The 10,572-nt window shown below is 43.2% G+C and overlaps 1 protein-coding gene across 1 annotated transcript in view; it reads left to right on the top strand.

Moving 5' to 3' along the window:
• Nucleotides 1-377: 377 nt before the first annotated feature.
• Nucleotides 378-10,572, top strand: part of LOC146817750 (uncharacterized) — a 746,064-nt gene continuing 735,869 nt past the window's right edge. Inside the window, exon 1 of the mRNA XM_085609232.1 lies at nt 378-503. The gene's annotated coding sequence lies outside the window, so the exon portion shown is untranslated. The remainder of the gene's footprint in view (nt 504-10,572) is intronic.

Genomic DNA, 10,572 nt, shown 5'->3' with positions numbered 1-10,572 from the left:
AGAGCTTTACTACGAAGTTTGCCCATTGTCACGTCAGTATCGGAGCTCGCGCTTCGTGGTTACAGTCGGAACATTCTTATCTAGTAGTCAAGTAGTTGCGCAGCCCATAAACAAGGAATAGAAAGATTCCCAACATCCCCCATAAAAGGAAAGTCGGTAAAGAGGGTCACGGAGTGCCTAACTAATCCTCCGTCTCACACTGGTGGTACCTGCGAGATGCTGCATGTCACGGCTGCTGCACGCAGCGCGGCCGGCTTCCGTGTACGCAGGGGTTGCTCTGGGTTACAGCCAGGCGCTTCCACGCTCTGCTGCAGCCGAGGGGCCCCGGCGGAGGCGGTAGGAGGCACTGCCCGGTACCGCTGTATTCAAACACACAACCCGAGGAGCTCAGCCGGGAGAAGTGCAGCACGGGCGTGAACCCACCCGCCGCGGACAGCAGGGCTCTGCCCGTTTGGACCCGTGAGAGCAAAGCGGCAGCGGAGACTTGACTGTCAGCGCAGCAGGTACGTGCGTCCCACAGACCACCTCGGTACGGTCTGTGTGTGCCCAGCAGAACCGTGAGAGCCGCTTTCCCAACCAAAATAGCGCTGCTTTGATGGTCCAAGATGTGCGAGTCCGTCAAATGGGAATATAGAAGTACAGGTGCTCGCGGTCATTCGTTTGCTACTGTGAAGTGTCGGTATTCTCCCATTAAAGTATTGTGCCTCGCTCAGGACTCCAGTTACTATACCGTTCAAACAAACTAAAGCACGGCAAAGCCAATAGCCCCGACCCTGGCATTCTGGTGTAACGATTCATTTTTATTACAGTGTTTTAATTGCAATCATCTTACATTCGAATAATGAGGAACACAATACTGCCGCATAAATGTGATAGTCGTGCACTTGCAATAAAAATGTTATTTATTCAAAATATGTACTTTTAAAAAGGAAGTAAAGATACTTCCTGTTAGACCTGGCACCATTGCCGTGGGTCTCCCTTCCATTTTTTGCTGTTGCCTCCTGTGTTTTTGCTATATGTTTTGCTGGTCTAGATGCTTTGGGCATTGTGCCACCGCTATTCAGTGCCACAGTGCACGTGCGCCCTATTGTAAAGTGTTGTATTGGATTAGTGACTCCATGATTGGTTTATTTGATTTACTTGTCAGACCCCAGTACAGTGCACCATGTGTGCCCGGGGCATGTAAATCAAATGCTGCTGGTGGGCTTGCAGCACTGGTTGTGCCACCCACAGAAGCAGCAAAGTGGGTCTCAGGCCTGCCATTGCAGAGCCTTTGTGCAGTCTGTGACTGCCATGTCGACTTGACAAGTGCACCCACTTGCCAGTCCCTAAACCTTCCCTTTTCTTCATATCAGACACCCCTAATGTAGGCCCAAGGACAGGGTGCATTGTAAGTATAAGGTAGGACATGCCCTGGTGTGTGTGGCATGTCCTAATAGTGAATTACAGCCATTTTCGTTTTTCATTATTGCAAGGCTACCAGTCCCCATAGGCCAGAATGGGCAGTTTGGTTATAATATCTTATAATCCTAACTGACCCAGGGAACATGGTAGAAATTCGAGTTTAGTATGCTTGAACTCAGAATGATAAAATACATCTTTTAGTGAAGTTGGTTTTAACATTCTGTGTTTGAAAATACCACGTTTAGAAAGTAGGCATTTTCTTGCCAAACTGTCCAAGCCTGCCTCTGCTAAGTTGTGTATTCCATGTCTGGTTTGCGAGTGACAGGGGCTGGGGGATTCCAGGAGACAGGGTGAGTCAGCACAGGGCTGAATAGACCTATCTGCATGTAGAGTGGTGGGAGGAGCTGCACCTGGGTCTAAATAGGGCTGTGCCTGCCTTTCACAATGCTGGCTCCACCTCCTGTGGTGCGTCTGATGTCCCTGGCCCACACTGTCAAAGGAAAGAAGGAGTCCTGTAAACAAAGTGCTCCAAGACTGCACAGAACTGGTCGGACTAGGTACAGACACTCTCTGCCTTCAGAGACAAAGGATTTTGGTGTATAAATACCGGGCCCAGAACCCAAGACTTTAGATCACTTCTGGGAATCAAGACGACCCTTTGCCAAGGAGAAGAACCAAGGAAGCTGACGGAGGAGACTGCCCCTGTGCTGTGTTGGTGGGGTTGGCCTGCAGTGGTTACTTTATTGCCAAGGAAAGGAGAAAAGGAACTTTGTGTGTACTTTTGCAATCTTGAAGAAGAATCTCCAAGAGTTTGAACTGAGCTTGCCTCCTGCCTGAAGTCTCAGGGATACAAGACTTCACCACCAGCTCCCCTGAATTCCCTTGCTGTGGAATTCTGCCTGCAGGGAGGTACCTACTGTTGTTTGGGCCCTCTGAGAAGACTGCGAGTCGCTGGGAGCTGGAAGCGCGACACGAGGAGAAGCGTGTCGTCACCGCAGCAGTTGCCATCGCATCGCCGAAGAAGCGTGCCGCCGCTGCAGCTGTTCGCCGTCGTATCATCGAAGCGTGTCTCATCACCGGAGCAGGCTGTCGCCGACGCAGGGGTCGCCAGCTCATCACCGGAGAAGTGTGTCGCAGGGCCTGTCGCGGCTCAGAAGTTAGAGTTCGCGCACGGCCGTCGGGCATGCACGCATCACATCCAATGTTGTCACATTGCATCAAGACGCCATTTTCTCGCATCGCACCAGATCGTCGCATCGCATCGAGGCGCCATCTTGTCGCATCGCACGGGATCACAGTAAGAAACCAACACATCACCTCCTCTCCGGTAAGGAACTGACGCATCACCTCCCCTGCGCTGCAGTAAGGAACCAACGCATCACCTCCCCCAAAGCAAGGAACCGATGCATCACCTTCCCTGCAACCCTTTTGTTTGTATTGAGTGACGTATCCGAGGTACTTTGAGAGTGAAGTGTCGCATTTACCATCTACATTGAACCAAGCTATTCCTACCCTCTTAGAGACTATTTTTGATTACAGTATTGTGGATTTTTGTCGTTTGGTCTTGTGTTAAGTCTAGTAAAGATTACTTATTTCTAGGTCTCGCCTACGCAACGCGCATGCGCTGCATAGGAGGGGACCTTTTGGAATCGATCAGCATTTTGGCTAAAAGCGTGCACATTTTGCTTTGCTTTCTATTGCAACGCGTGCATGTCCGGTGTTTCCCTTGCGGGGGTGAGCATGGGCGCCATCTTTTAGCAGTTATCGTGCCTTGCTGCTCGCTCCCGCAAGGGAAATGCCAGACATGCCCTCATCGTCCACAGGCGCAGGCACGCAGGGGCCATATGTTTTTCTAATTATCGCACACTGAACACGCTTTCACTTTCATCGAAGCAGGTGCGCTGTCCCAGACTCGCCGGATACCTAGTCTCCCCACCCCCTACACTAAGCAGGAGCAGCGGGGCCAGTGCCACCCAGTCACAAACTCTGTCTTGGAGGAAGAACAGCGGTCCCCAATGGCAAGGTAACTGGCACGGGAGCATCTAAATGTCTTTTAAATGCAGCGTGTGTACTTGAAAAAGCGTTTCTTCACCTTGCCGTATCTAAGTTGGTTTCCACTGTAGTTTCTTTTAGTTCTGCTCACGATATTGCCTCTTGGCACTCCCGATTTTGTCGGCTCCGGGAATAAGAGGAGACGATCTACTGAATTTGCAATGGTCTCACACTTTGAGAAATGGCTCCTTAGTCTACAGTCTTACCACTGTCAGTATGTTTTCCCGCCGATGCAGTAGGCCCGCATGTAGTCACAAGTGTGTAAGCGTACGTACAAGAGAGCTCCTACAGCCTGGTCATTGTGAATTGCTCCTAAAATGGGAATGAAATTGAAATATCTATATGCTGTTCGTACAATTTAAAAGGATTGGGCCCTCTTGCACTTTTACTAATAGGGCATTCGTGTATTCACAGAGGCATGTACGAGAACGTAAGCGTCCTGTCTGTACTACAGTGCCCGCTGTGCTCATAATTGATTTTGCAAATCGGTCTGGATGCAGACACGAGCCTCCTGTTGTGCACATAGCGCTTAATCCTTCAACTTGTATTTAAGAACTCTCCATTTAGCCGATAAGGGAAGCAAGCACTGCAAGCTAAAGGGGTTTGGCTGGTTTGCCCAAGATCACAGTGGCTGTCAAAGTTTGTTTTCTACACTTTTACTGGAGAATTTTAGAAAATGTAATTATGGCGTTGCTTAGAAAGAAATTTCTAGTGGTGTGTGTGGGGAGGGGGAGAGAGAAAGAGAGAGAGAGAGAGAGAGAGAGAGAGAGCACTGTAATGTTAGAATTCTTCTTCTGGGGGCAGACCATCTCCACTCATGTGAAACAGCTCAAGGTGTTCGGCGCCGGCTGCAGCATCGTAAGCATCGTCACAATGTACATAAAGTGTTTCCAATGTCATGCACTTCCCAGCATATGGGTCCCGCCATCTCAGCACCAACCCCATCACCCTTCTTTCCGTGACGTGCTTCCCCCGTCCCTAAGATTTATTCACTATTCACATACCTGCTGGAATAGATATTTCTAAATTGTTACTTTCCCTCCATGTATTGTACAAGCTTTTAACATTTTAAGGGACACAAGAGGTCGTCAACCTGCACTTGCAGACTAACAACTTTCTTTTAGAATCAGGCTTGCATTATAGCTAAGTGTTTGTGTCACATCTGCATACTGTGTAGAGCAATTACCACCTCACCTGGTGCCAATAATAACATATTTTACTCATGCTTTTCACCATCAAGCGATGCGAAGACTGAGCCGATCATCAACTACATTCAGCTTAGTCACCTAAAGACAGGGCATTAACCAGCTCAGCTACTTTATCATCACAAATCAATGGCTGTCTGATTTATATATCAATTTTGTAACCCAATGACAGGATCTTACAAATATTTCTGATATCATTATTTTCTTCACAAATCAAATGTTTTTTTGGGGGAGGCACCATGAAGAAAATGTGAACGTTCAGACATTCAAATTTCACAAAATTCTATTAATGTGTTCAGTATCTTGTTTTTCAGATTCATGTCGATTCCCAAAATGACAACATTAAACAAGCATTGCCATAGCCAATAGGTCTCGCCTTTCTGACCTTTTACGTGTTTAGCCATGCAACAGTTGATGTTCTTGCACCAAGGATATTGTGCTGTATAAAGAAACACTTATAGGGTCCCAAAGGTGAGACCTATTGGCTAATGCTTGTTCTAAACTGGTGTGGTGTCCATTTGTAGTGTTTTTGATACAGCGTGGAATGTCAAATCCTCCCTTTGTTACAGACCAAACATCACACTAGCACTTTCACTCAATACATTCATTGGTGGGGCCCATAACACCAACACTCATACTAACCTGATCTGCTCTTACGGGAGGGATACAATTTCCAATCGCTGACATGAAAGGAATACCTATTCACCTAAAGAACCTAATTTACATGAATATACATTGAATACCTTTATTAAACGTAGAAACTCGAGATATTCCCTCCATTTAATCGATGGATCAAATTAGTTGTATTTGGATAATTAGTGATTCAATTCTTCTATTTTATATTCAATCTCAATCAAATCTCTTCAATAAACAGCCCAACACATTTGTCTGTAGATCAATATTTTTATCTAATTAATTGCAAAATTTAATAAATCATTAGTCAAACCACAGAACATCATATTTACCTAATCTGGCTATTAGTCGTCCTCTAAGTCAATCAAGTCGTGAAAATCGTTAATTCATCAAAGTGAGGCGGCAATTCAGTCTGTCAAAGATTCAGGGAAACAGCTGTCCAGCAGTGTCACCGTCCTCTCCGTCAGCATAACGTCCGGGAAATAGCAGCGAGACCTCCAACTCCAAATCACCCACAACCTCACTATTCTACTATCTTTTATAATGATTTTAATGTCAAAATGTAACAAAAATCAGTTTTAGGCAGTCCTGATTGGAGGGTTTGGGGTCATTCGGTAAGGTTCTCACATAGTCTATTTAGTTAGGTCATCACACTTGCTGGTTCCGGTTTTAAAGACAGTCCTTTGTTTAGTAGTCTTGGCAACTCTCCCAGTACGACCTTGATGGGTACATCTTGCATGGGTCAGGACGAGGCCACTGTTGGTGGTGCAGGAGCACTTCACCCGAAACCTCGTGAAATGGTAGCAGTCGCGTCGTGTGTCTCGGTCAGCCATTTTTTCTTAGGCCCAAATGGTTAACTTAAGCGAAACAAACATAAAACATCATTAAAACATGGAAATAGCTAATAAAGTGTTAAACCCTCACTAACTCCCCTATGTGTATGTAATTATCTAGCATAATAGCGACATTCAAAGCGTTTATATTCACCCAGTGATGTCATCTGGTGCGATTTACAATTACATCACAAAAGCAACATATATCATGCAATATTCTAATTTTCTAGCATTATTATGCGTACGTAAATTTGTTTACAAATTATTTTAGCCATGCAAAATGCAAATCCCACGTATAATTCATACATTAGTAGGGTTGGTTAATTATCACTCCAAACACATTAATATTATTACAATTAATAGATTATTCTAATTAGTATTAACATGCAGAAATGGGGGGTATACAACATTTTGTACTACCCGCTCCATCAATCCCCCCTTTGGTGATTATATCACCACACCATCCAAATTTTGTATCCCTTTTATGGAATTTCAAAATGATTTCTTGTTTTTGTTCATAATTCGGTATCCCCTGTTTCTTCTTTTTTTGCTGACCTATACATACTCTCCTTTACTTCCTCTAATTCTATCTCTTCAACTTCTCTCTCTTGTTTCTTCTCTTTTCTCCTTGAATTTTCTCTTTTTAGCTTTTTCTTATTTTTGCGACAGATACATCCTAACCTTATTATTAATACTATGAAAATCACACATGTTAATGGAAATAATATTTTACCCAAGAAGGTACTACCTAAGTTTACTAAGAAATCTTTAATAGCTGATACTTTCTTTCCAATCCTTTCCCAAACACTTTCAACCTCCAGTGTTGTAATTTCATCATGCAGTTCGGTAATATTTTAATATAAATTTTCAAATCTTTACTTTCGTTAGGAATGTAAGTACAAGCATGTTGAACTTTCAGCATTCCACAGACTCTACCCTCTTTTGCCAATAATATATCAAGGGCAAGTCGATTTTGCATTACCATGGCACGCATGGCAACCATTTCAGTGTTTACCAATAAAAATCCTCCAGTGGTGCTTGTTGACAAGCGATCCACTACTGTGGAAAGTCTTCTAATTTTGTTTGCTTTCAGAGATATTCCCACTGCTGGTATCAATGCTCCAAAAATGTCACCTACTATTTCTGACCACAATTCTCTCTTACTACGTGCTAAATAACTACCTAAACTATGTACACCATCTTCTTCTCTATCCATATGAAACATTTTCGGGAAAACCAGGCCTACATAACATGTGCCATACCAATGGTCTGGCAAACGATAATATGCCCTATTCCCACAAATGAAATATAACCCAGGAAAGACTGGGTCTTTTCCACCTTTAAATCCCCATCCACCCATGATTCGATATGTATCATGGCACTCACTATTACCTACAAAATAATTATCATATGTAAGTTATATTCCTCCTAATACACAATTTCCCTTTCTGAGGCCAATCTAAAGCCATAGTTGGACTAGCTTCTTCTTTCAAGTATTTTTCCATTTCTTCATCCCAAACTGTCTTCTCCATCTTTCCTTCAGATGCCTTTCTTTGCATTTTCATACTCCTTTCTTCGACCATATCTAGAAATGTCTTTTCCTCTTTCTTTAAACTGCAAGTCAAATTGTTTTTAAATATATACTCTAATGTTAGTTCTTTAGTTTCTAAGAAAAATTCACCTAATACCTTTGCAGGTTTCACTTTGTTTAGCTTGTTAATTGATGGTACTTGATGGTTTGATAAAATAAACTAGCTATTACACTACATGTTATTCCATATGTTACTGGAAGGTGGTGATAAGTCCCTCCCTCCGATACAGAGGCAGGTAACTGCATACAAACGTAGCAGTCCCTTACGTCCATAGTCTTTACATATTCATACAACAACTTTGAAAACACATTATTAGTGAAATCGGTTATAGACCTATCTTTGTGTAAATAGTTTCTATTTATTCTAGTAGGAATTACCTTTTGTATCTTTTCTATATTAGTTTTGTTTCCACTATGTCCTTCTATTGTATCTATAGTAACCTTTAATGAGATCATTAGAGCAAGTATACTCCACAGAAGCATTAGCAATCCTGTACAACAACAACACATTTTACACCATCTTCTCAAATGTACATCTACCTTTTCTACTATTTGTGTTTGCCATTTTTGCTAAAATGGACAGTGTCTTTTGACTTATCCTCTTCTACTTCACAACTAGTTTTCTAACCCAAGGCTCTAAGCACCTACTTGGTTCTACCAGTTTTTGTCTTTTTCCGTATTTCATTGTCTTTCCATCAGTAATTTTCTTATCTCATTCAGTTTGGCATTTCATCATTTTTCACTTTTCCTTTGTGATCTGAATACAGAATGTCCTGAACATCCGCTTCTTCTCCAATATCGGCCAGGATAACTCTCAGGATTTCCGATTCTTCGTCCTCCTCAACCACTTCCGGTACAACCACCTCTGGATTTCCTTGGCTATCCGCTTCTTCTTTTATTTCAGGCAGGACCACAGACGTCCATTCTGGTGATTTATACTTCTGGTTAGGTTTTCTTGTTCTTTTGCTTTCTTTAATTACAATGGTTTCTTCGTCTTTTGATTTCTCCTGACTCCTCACTTCATTCACCTGTTCAGCCCTTAGTGAATTTACTCGTGTCAGTCGATATCTTAATTTCTTTATTTTATTCGGCCAAACGTCGTCCTTTGCAGCTCTTTTTAATTTACTTCCTTTATCGTTCTTTTCAGTTCTCCAAACTCTCTTTATTAGAACTCGACCTTCAGGTACTTCATCTTCGCTTTCCTCTGGCTCTGTTTCAACTTGCTTTTTACTCTCAACAGCTTCTTTTTCCACCACTTCTTTTATTTTTCCTTCTTCTGTCCCTCCTCGAATCTCCGACACGCAATCTTCCTGCTGACTACTTGTCCCTGCTTCTAACTGAATGTTAGAATTCCCTACACCTCCTAGGGGGTCTTCCGCAGTAATCTTTCCCTCTCTCTGTATCTGGCACCTGTCCATCTAAATGTGTTATTTCAGGTGGAATTTCTCTCAATCTTTCGTCTGGAACTTCTCTTTCATTAATTTCTTTTATTGTCTCTTCACTGTCTTTTCCTTTGTTCTTTCCTTGTTTTTTCCTAGAACATTGCGCTCCTTGTTCAGTCTCCGAGTCTGAGCTGGTATCCGATATCTGTAATCTTCTCAGGGAAATACTTCTGGGAACGAATGTTAGACTTTGTTCTGTTTCCCCCCTTGCAGGGTTTTCTTCGGTTTTTGGCTCTCCGTCATCCGATTCAGTACTGGATTCTGATTTGTCAAAATACTCTTTTTCTGCGCTGTCCACTGGATTTGGAATTCTCAATGTATGACTTGCATGGATCCAGTTTTTCAGTCCAGGACACTTTACAGCTGTTGTTGTGGTCAGGATGACTTGTCTTGGTTTTCCCCACCTTGGAACCAAACAGTTTCTTCTTCTGTGTACTTTTATCCTTACCCAGTCCTCTGGGCTCAGATCATTGGCCTGCTTCTTTTCAAGGGTGGTGGCATCAGCTCCAACCTGATGAAACACAGAATGGACTGCGTCAGCCAGGCTTTTACAGTATTCCAACACCATGTCATCAGCTTGTTGACTGGTATAAACACGTGTCGCATGGCTCGTCCCATGATGATTTCATGGGGGCTTAACCCTGTAGTTCTGTCTGGAATTGATCTAATAGTCATGAGTACCAGAGGCAAGACATCAGGCCATTTCATACCTGTGGCTAAACACATTTTCCCTATTCTGTTTTTGATTGTACCATTCATCTGTTCCACCACACCAGAAGCTTCTGGTCGGTAGGCACAATGTAATTTTTGTTGTACATTCAATGCTTCACAAATCAATTTTATGATCTCATTATGGAAATGTCCTCCTCGGTCAGATTCAATAGTCACTGGGAACCCAAATCTAGGGATAAATTCCCTCAAAAGTAATTTTGCCACTGTCATCCCAGCATTTCTTCTTGTTGGAAATGCCTCTACACAGCTAGAAAACAGACAGACCATAACCAAAACAAACCTCAACTTGTTTCAGGGAGGCATCTCAATGAAATCCACTTGCATTCTGGTAAAAGGCCCTCCTTCTCGTCCTATTGTTCCTAGACTTACTACTGTTTTTCTTCCCGGATTGTATTGCTGACATATTAGGCATCTCTGACAAAGACTTTCTGCTACCAGTCTGAATTTTGCATTGTACCAGGTTTGTTTAAATGACCTAATCATGGCATCCCTCCCTATGTGTCCCTGACCATGATACATCCGTGCCATGGCAGACATGCTATCGGGCATAACTGGTCTTGCATCCAGATAGACCCACACCTGATCTTTCTCTCTGGGTGCAATTCCTGCTTTTACCCACTGCTTCATTTCCTCCTCTCCTTGCAATTGTCTTACTTCTTCCCATGTTCCCACAGTGTTAG

This window comes from Triturus cristatus, chromosome 6 (genome assembly GCF_964204655.1).
Source record: "Triturus cristatus chromosome 6, aTriCri1.1, whole genome shotgun sequence".
Taxonomy (NCBI): Eukaryota; Metazoa; Chordata; class Amphibia; order Caudata; family Salamandridae; genus Triturus; species Triturus cristatus.
Note: the sequence above shows the minus strand (reverse complement) of the source record. Positions and strands in the feature narration are given on the sequence as shown.